The sequence below is a fragment of the Scardinius erythrophthalmus genome (genome assembly GCF_964197995.2).
Source record: "Scardinius erythrophthalmus genome assembly, chromosome: 15".
In the NCBI taxonomy this organism is placed as follows: domain Eukaryota; kingdom Metazoa; phylum Chordata; class Actinopteri; order Cypriniformes; family Leuciscidae; genus Scardinius; species Scardinius erythrophthalmus.
The window spans coordinates 30,402,839-30,411,908 of record NC_138235.1 but is presented as its reverse complement, the minus strand read 5'-3'; the positions used below and the strand labels follow the sequence as shown (position 1 = coordinate 30,411,908).

Below are 9,070 nucleotides of genomic sequence, written 5' to 3'. Positions count from 1 at the left end.
CAGTTTTAATAGTTTAAATGTCACACCACCCTGCTGATTGTCGATGTGTAACCAAAAATATAACAAGTTTCTGTTGATTAATCACTATAGGCATAGGCCTATACTATCTATCTATCTATCTATCTATCTATCTGTCTGTCTGTCTGTCTGTCTGTCTGTCTGTCTGTCTGTCTGTCTAACTATCCATCTCTATCTATCTATCTATCTATCTGTCTGTCTGTCTGTCTGTCTGTCTGTCTGTCTAACTATCCATCTCTATCTATCTATCTATCTATCTGTCTGTCTGTCTGTCTGTCTGTCTAACTATCCATCTCTATCTATCTATCTATCTAACTATCTGTCTGTCTGTCTGTCTGTCTGTCTGTCTGTCTGTCTGTCTGTCTAACTATCCATCTCTATCTATCTATCTATCTATCTGTCTGTCTGTCTGTCTGTCTGTCTGTCTGTCTGTCTGTCTGTCTGTCTAACTATCCATCTCTATCTATCTATCTATCTAACTATCTGTCTGTCTGTCTGTCTGTCTGTCTGTCTGTCTGTCTGTCTGTCTAACTATCCATCTCTATCTATCTATCTATCTATCTAACTATCTGTCTGTCTGTCTGTCTGTCTGTCTGTCTAACTGTCTGTCTGTCTATCTATCTGTCTGTCTGTCTGTCTGTCTGTCTGTCTAACTGTCTGTCTGTCTGTCTGTCTGTCTGTCTGTCTGTCTGTCTGTCTGTCTGTCTATCTGTCTGTCTGTCTGTCTGTCTGTCTGTCCATCTCTGTCCGTCTGTCCATCTATCTATCTATCTATCTATCTATCTATCTGTCTGTCTGTCTGTCTGTCTGTCTGTCTGTCTGTCTGTCTATCTAACTATCCATCTCTGTCCGTCTGTCCATCTATCTATCTATCTATCTATCTATCTATCTATCTATCTATCTATCTATCTATCTGTCTGTCTGTCTGTCTGTCTGTCTAACTGTCTGTCTGTCTGTCTGTCTGTCTGTCTGTCTGTCTGTCTGTCTATCTATCTATCTATCCATCTCTGTCCGTCTGTCCATCTATCTATCTATCTATCTATCTATCTATCTATCTATCTATCTATCTATCTATCTATCTGTCTGTCTGTCTGTCTATCCATCTCTGTCCGTCTGTCCATCTATCTATCTATCTATCTATCTATCTATCTATCTATCTGTCTGTCTGTCTGTCTGTCTGTCTGTCTGTCTGTCTGTCTGTCTATCTAACTATCCATCTCTGTCTGTCTGTCTGTCTGTCTGTCTGTCTATCTAACTATCCATCTCTGTCCGTCTGTCCATCTATCTATCTATCTATCTATCTATCTATCTATCTATCTATCTATCTATCTATCTATCTATCTATCTATCTGTCTGTCTGTCTGTCTGTCTGTCTGTCTGTCTGTCTGTCTAACTGTCTGTCTGTCTGTCTGTCTATCTATCTATCTATCTATCCATCTCTGTCCGTCTGTCCATCTATCTATCTATCTATCTATCTATCTGTCTGTCTGTCTGTCTGTCTGTCTGTCTGTCTGTCTGTCTATCCATCTCTGTCCGTCTGTCCATCTATCTATCGTTAGTGCTCTCGATGAGAAGCACAGAGTTCCATACACACACATCCGAGCAAAGTGCATCGCTCAGCTCAGACACAGTGCGGGCGGTGCTGTGACTTTATGGGAGTGTCACTCACAGTTAGGCGTGTTCACTTTACTGTCAGTTCTCAGCTAAACGCTTTCTCACAGACGAGGCTAGTTCTGCCTCCTTCGCCACTTATGTACTAATTTTGTTTGCTCTGAAGCAGTTTTTGAGTGCATCTGAGTGAATTTGCGCTTGGCGTCTGTTTTAAAAACAAGACAGAATCACTAACCGGGTGCTGCAGACCTCAAGACATTAAGGTAACGCAAATGTTTATTTATTGTAATGGTGAGACGAGCGAGTTTTAGAGAGTTGACGACCTTTAAAACAGTAGCAGGGATACTGTGCTGCATGTAGGTTTTGTGCATTATTTCTAACGGCAGCGACTCAAAACCTCTGACTGTCCATAACGGAGTGTTCATATGCGACTTCGATCGATTGTATTGATGCAGACTGTTGTCTTGATATTGATGGGAATTGTAAGGAATTTAATGATTCTTTTGATTCGTTTTAACTTGTTCGGTTCCGTAACGGTTCCATTAAAGAATGCCATACTTTTAGTAGCCTACTTTGACGAATGCATATCTTTTAAAAAATCGACTGCACTCAACGGTTAGCAGGTGATGAATTAATTTCAGGTTTCAACAAAGAATTAGCATAACAATAATCTATGTGTGTGTGTATGTGCGTGTACAAAAATAAACAATTTTCTTGCCAGAGGTATTTACACAGCCTTTTTTTTTTTTTTTTTTTTGAGGCCACACAAATGCAGTCCAACAATTGGCTCTATAATAAATACAAATATTAAACGATGTGGTATCATATTTCAATTCTTGTTTTTATAAAATAAACTCATCACGTGTATCTCAAATAATTGTCATATGCAACCAGTCAGTATCCTAACTCATCAGCCTTAATTAGGCTACAACATAAAAGACAATAAAATATTTTTGTTTTCGAGTCGTGAATGATGACAAAATTAATAAACTTGCGGTTAAGTAAATGAGTCAGATAAATTCGGTAATCGATTCATAAGTGTTTTTGATTCACAAAAAGAACCGGCTCATAATTTCCATCCGTTCAAGAATCACTCTACATTGCTTGCGCTGTATCTATATGATTCGTTAAAAGAACCGACTCATATGAGTAACTTGGTTGGGAATCGGACAACACTGCTGTGTGTGTTTCGGACTGTAAATTCATTAGTAGTAGCCTATTGCGGTGAACAGGAGTGTAGAAAAAGGTCACTGTATTTTCTAGCATGCCCTACGTATAAATGTATGTTAACTAATCCGAAAGTCTTGAAAATAATTCTGTTTAGGTATTTTAGTGATCTAAATCGATAAACAGTTCATTTTGAGACGCAGCCCATAGCTGTGCGATTCTCAGTCATTCATGTCATGCACAGATCAGTCTATTTTCAATTCAGTTGTACCAGTTAACCGCATTTTGGTGGTTTTACTCTTCGTTTCGAAGTTGCTGGCTTCATCTGGCTGTTTTGTCAGATGTTTTGTTATTCTCTTTCACTGAACTATAGACTGTGGAGTCATACTTTTAGGTTAAGTAGGCTATGTGTTTCTGTTATGTGCTTGGAAACGTAAAATACACTAAAAAGAAGGAAAAGTCCTAGATACGGTGTTTTTTGGAAGGGTTTTTTTATGGTTTAAAAATACAAATATATGGTTACACAACATAGCCTACTTCAAAGAATATAGGCTACCGTATTGATCTTAACTGGGTTTAGGTGGTCTCATAATCTGACCAACCTAAAAGTCCCCCAAACCCATTTAAAACCATCAAAACCACCATAGCTTGGTTTAATATGTTTTATTCAGCAATGACTTTTTGTGCTTTTTATCATGATGTTTTTTTTGACACATTTATCTGAACTGGTTAAGTAACTTTTGCATTCTCTGGAGTTTTCCCCTGAATTGTTTATTTTACCATTATCTCTTGACTAGGTTGATGAATAGCCTATTTAAATGTCTGCAATATTCACGCTGCCTTAATAATACAGATTTTATCTAAATGTTAATTTCAACCGTCTTCTATTTAAAGGTTTCCATGTGCACTGATGTCATTAAGTTCATCTTATTTCATCATCATAAGAGATTTGAACTCTTCCAGTTAGACAGACATATTGTTTTTTTTAACAGACTGGAAGAATTTTGTCACGTATCCAATTTTAGCTGACCGGGCTATATGAGTCACGACAGTTGAAGAGAAAGGGTTTTGAAGTTTTTTTTCTGCTCCCCTGCATTTACACCTTTTTGCCAAAGTGCTTACAAAGTCAGTCATTCTTGTTTTTCCACTCTTGTTTCTGCTGTCGTGACCAAAACGTATCCATCTCAGTGCAACATGATTAAATTTTAGTTTGCGGTTTTGTATCTCTGACTCATTTGAAACCCTATACTAAATTTGTGGATGTCCCTAAAGAAATTAAAAGTTCTAATTTAGTCCCACATTCTCTCTGGAGCTCTTGGCTTAGTTTACCTGATAATGGCAACTCATTCTCTGAGGAATCTATAGCCTTATGGGCTTGGCTAGAAAATCACAGGGTTGGTTTACTGTCTTCCCAGCAATCTCCTGCTTTTATAACTCATGAGCCAAGTAGTGAAAAACCGGATTCAGGAGTAGCTTGTCTTTCCTAAACCCCAATCATAATCTAACTGCATTTATGCAACAGGGACAGATGAAGGTCTAGCTTTGTAAATGGAATGTGGGTCAATATTCATTTCACCACAGATTTCCTCACTTTCACCTGGGGAATGGTAAGTACGTTTTAATCTCTAAAAGGTGGGTGAACAAAACCTGGAAATTGCTGCTCCAAAGAGCTTGTATTCCCATATTTCCATTCAGTGGTCAGTAAAACACCACTATCTTCTCTAGCTTGAATAGTTGAAAGCCAGAGTGCTGCAGATTCCCAATAGAGGACTGCAGACAAAAAATTATGAGGAAATAAAAAAAATGTAAGAACCAAATTACATCTCACTTATACAACATGCACACTCAGCGGTCTAACAGCGCTCGTCAGTGTCAGAATGATTGAGATGGTCAATCAAATCAATGAAGGCAGGCCTTACTGTTCACAGAAGACGAGTGAGAATTCCAACGCAACACTTAATTTAAGCAGTGAAAGAGTGCATGGTTAGATACAAGTAGCTAAACATTTAATTTTTGATGACTGTTTTACGGTAGAAAGTTTCAGCGACTGACAATAATATCCAGTGATGCAAACTACTCAGTTTTGAATTGAAAATACGCTTATATATGACTCATGTAAGTAATAACTGAATTTGATGAGACAAGAAACTTTTAGCGTGTTTTTTTTTTTTTTTTTACATATACACATACGAATAAGAGAGAATGTGTGTATATTTAAAATACATAAATAAATTTCATTGAAATTGATCTTCATAACTACAATAGACCTGGAATTTTTACCGTTTTTATTTCTTTTTTGTTATTTCCTTAAATCCCTTTTAATTCTTAAGACCAATAACTCAATAATACTCAATAAAAATTTTGGCACATTTTTAATGTTTTAGAATGAAGCAATTGAGACATCCATATTTGCATTGAAATTTTACAGTTGTACTTTAAAGTAAAATTATATTATAATTTTTTACAGTGAAATTATAAATGAAAATAGTGATATATATATATATACAGTATATATATTTAGTTTAATATTTAATATTTTTCAATATTATTAAATATTTATTATTATTATTTATTGTCATATTGATATATAATTACATGATTTTTATTACACGCATATGATACAAACAAGCACAGCAAACATGCAGTTCAGTAAATCAGATTTTAAATTGTAATCGCATTTTTATCAGACAATTCACAATTTTTCTCCCAAAACGTGTCTGGAGCCCTGAGTATGTCCATTGTACATTGAAACCTTTTGGAGATGATTGTTTTCTAGTGGTTGTTTTCATTGTGAAGTGTTCAATTGTAGTTTAGGCTGTACAAATGAAATAATTATCTGCATAAGTGATAAAAAGGTCCTCTCATTATTTTTGAGAACACTTGAGTCTGTGGTTTCTCATTCCCTCTCTTGTGCATGGTAATACAGTCTAAATGTTCAATCGCTTCACTCGTGACTTCGACTCTTGATGTTGCTCTGTGTAGGAAAGAGAGTAGTGCAACAGTTGCTGTATGTCTGATAGTGTTCTCTCCGAGTGGGTGTAAGTACGTTTCTAACATGCGTCTCCACAAGTGTGTTGCACAGGCTTTTCTGGAGGAGGACGGCGTGCACGGCTGCTGTGCAAGCTCAGACGTGCCTGCGGCTTGGCAGTGCTGTTTTTAGAGGGTTTCCTGCGCACCGCTGAGGCCCCTTTGCTTGTACCAAAAACTCGTCCTGCCACAACTTAAATAGTCAGTGATGCTTTTTTTTCCATTGAAATGCAAGAAAAAAAGAAGTTGAGGGAGGCGAGCACAGCAGCCGTTCTCAGATGAGGTGTGACTCGCGCTGCTTTACAGTTTGTGGCCTGCGTTTTGTGGCACGTCTTGAAATCGGCCTGTCATTTGTTTTGCAAGCTGTTTCAGAGTGTTTGATCTTGAGTCGATTATTTCCACTTTTCCAGTTTCACAGTCCTGTATGACATGGACAGGGTGGGTAAATGCACGTTGCAGAGCCCCAAATGGTGCACATTTACAGACAAAAATCATCCCCTTTTGTTGAGGTGAATGATTCACACTTACATCAGCTGGTGTGGAATGCAAAGCAGTCTGTTTGAAGGCTGTGTGCTCGGAGCAGCTCGCGTAGGTGGAGCAGACCAGCAGGGGAAGACCCGCGAATGCTGGCCGGGTTTCCTCCCCCTCATCCGTCTCTCCCCTCCTCCCTTCCTCATTCTAGTCCTGTCAGTCACCCCTGGCAACAGTCTGAGGCAGCACAGCTGATGGGGAAACTCTTTCCATTTGGCAATCCTTCTGACCAGATGCACATTGTGTTTCCTTGGAAAAGCTGAAATGACTTGATTTGATTTAACTTAATCTAATAAAGTGCAGCTCATAACCAGCAAAACGAACATTTCCCATTAGAACCAGAAGGGTAACCCATAGGAAAGAAAAAATGACAATTATCATTTTTGTCACAACCGATAGTGAAATCAATTATTCTTATTTTTAATTGTCTGATGATTACCAATATGCAGAGCCAATGCTTCTATTGTATTATTTCTATTATTTGTTCTATTTAAAAAAAATATATATATATTTTATATATTATTTATATTTTAATAATTTCTAAATAATTAAACTGCAAGGATAAAAATGTATTATGAATATAACAATAATATAATAAAATAATATTTATTTTAAGCCAAATATTTTTGCAATCTAAGGGGGCATTTACACAGCAGTTTTCAACTTAAACAGAAAACTTTTTGTGTTTTGCCCATTCATTTACACAACAACTGCGTTTTGGGGGCCGGAAAACGCAAACTTTTGGGTTTCAGTGTAAGTGCAAGTTTTTGAAAACGAGACCGTCATCGTCTCCATGTAAACTATGCGAATTTGTGAAAACGGTGACACTATGTGCATGCGTATTGCATGTCGCCAACTACTGGCCTGGCATGAATAATACTGCGTTTTTAGTCGTTTTTGCTGATCCGTTTGAATGGGAATCATTTTGACAATGTGGTCGGTGTACACAAAAAAGTTTTACACAAAAAAGTTTTTAGTTTTATGTTTGCCAACTTTTCACTTGAATATGTTGTTGTGGGTGCATATGAATGCCTAAATAATAGAGCCCAATTTATCGGTAGATTGAATATTTATGTGTGAATATTGCATTGAGTGAATTATCTCTAAATACAAATGAAATCTCCTTATTATCTAAGTATCTACTAGTGTCTTATATTTAGAATTTTTAAAATCGCATTCATTTTAAAACTATACTGTATTGTCTCCTTTATTTTATTTCTAGTAAAGGCAATAAAGACAACTCAGATCATCTCAGATCATTTGAGTTATGAAAGAGCAACCTTTGAGCAATAAAATGAAAGGAAGGGGAATAAATGAACTTCACTTGACAAAAGGCGACAACTTGTACAAACAGCACAAAGCTTTAAAAAACTATTGTTCCTACATTGTTAAGGCAAATAACGTGAACAGCTAATAATAGATCAACAGGAGTGTAAGCTCAGCACGTGAGAATCACACACCGCCCTTCTGTCTAGTCTATATTGTGTTCTAAGTCCAGCTCTTCTGGTAAAGTGGGTTGGAAATGCAACTTAATAGGCGAGATAGTGAGAGGGGTTGGGCGATTTACTGTTGTGATTTAACTTCATTTACATTTTTGCATGTTTTCTCTTTAAACGTGTTGACTTGTTAACAGAGTTTTGCATTGCTGTTGAACAACATTCTTATAATTCTTATGAGCTCATATAGTACATTGAGTATTTGAACACTTAAAAATGTGTCACAATGCAGGACTATTTAAGTGCACTGCAAGAAAATCTGAAATGTGATTAAAACAATTCTTTTTTACAGCATTAATTTTCCTTATTTAAATTTTAACTTAAAATATTTATGTTTAATTAAAAACAGTTGTCAGCTACCTAGTTACTACAAATACAGGAAGAGATAAGCTTGCCACAATGCACAATGCAAGGGAATCTCTCTGCAACACGAAACTAACTACTACAAACACCCACTACTTCCTTAATGCTATTGACATTTCTGTAATGCTACTGACATTTTTACCTGCATAGTTTTGAATGGCATAGAGATCAAGATCTAAAGAGACACATGACTGTCATGCACTTGTGGAGGCTGCCACATATTAGAGTTGTAGAGCAAACAGTAAAAAAAAAAAAAAACCTTCAAAGATATTTATTTTGTGATAAGGAGCAGCTGACTGAACATTATCCAGTGTATTATGCTGCTAATTACCCAATAACGATATAAACAGACATATTGATTTGAGTTTTTTTAATATAAATACTATTTTGGTTTTGGTTTTCTTGGACAAAGACTGATTATATAGATTAGCAGACATTATGCAACAAAAATGACAAATTAAATCAAGTATTTGAGATCCATTTAATCAATAATGGTACTGGTAACCCTCATCTATAATGAAAAAAAAAGCAAATGGACACATTGGCATGAATGAATGTGCATCTGTATTGTATAAATGACTGGCAACTGTTTCTGAATATATGAAAACAATTTACGGTTCAAAAGAGTGATGTCATGGTTTATGTCTTGTTTTTGTGGGTGGTCTCAAAGACAGTGTACTTTACCGAGCCACAAGGATCCCAATAGCCCAGTGTTTTAATGGACTAAGTGTTTGGTGAAGCAGAGATTTGTCTCCCTCCATAAAACAGAGCTATGCATGCAAATAAGTGATGAGAAAGGCCAGAATCAAATTACCACGCTTCTGTGCTCAACCCAAACAATTAGAGATGGAGAAAGC

General features: G+C 36.6%; 1 protein-coding gene across 1 annotated transcript in view; it reads left to right on the top strand.

Moving 5' to 3' along the window:
• Window positions 1–1,735: 1,735 nt before the first annotated feature.
• dgkaa (diacylglycerol kinase, alpha a) overlaps window positions 1,736–9,070 on the top strand; it is a 30,713-nt gene continuing 23,378 nt past the window's right edge. Inside the window, exon 1 of the mRNA XM_081386409.1 lies at window positions 1,736–1,892. The gene's annotated coding sequence lies outside the window, so the exon portion shown is untranslated. The remainder of the gene's footprint in view (window positions 1,893–9,070) is intronic.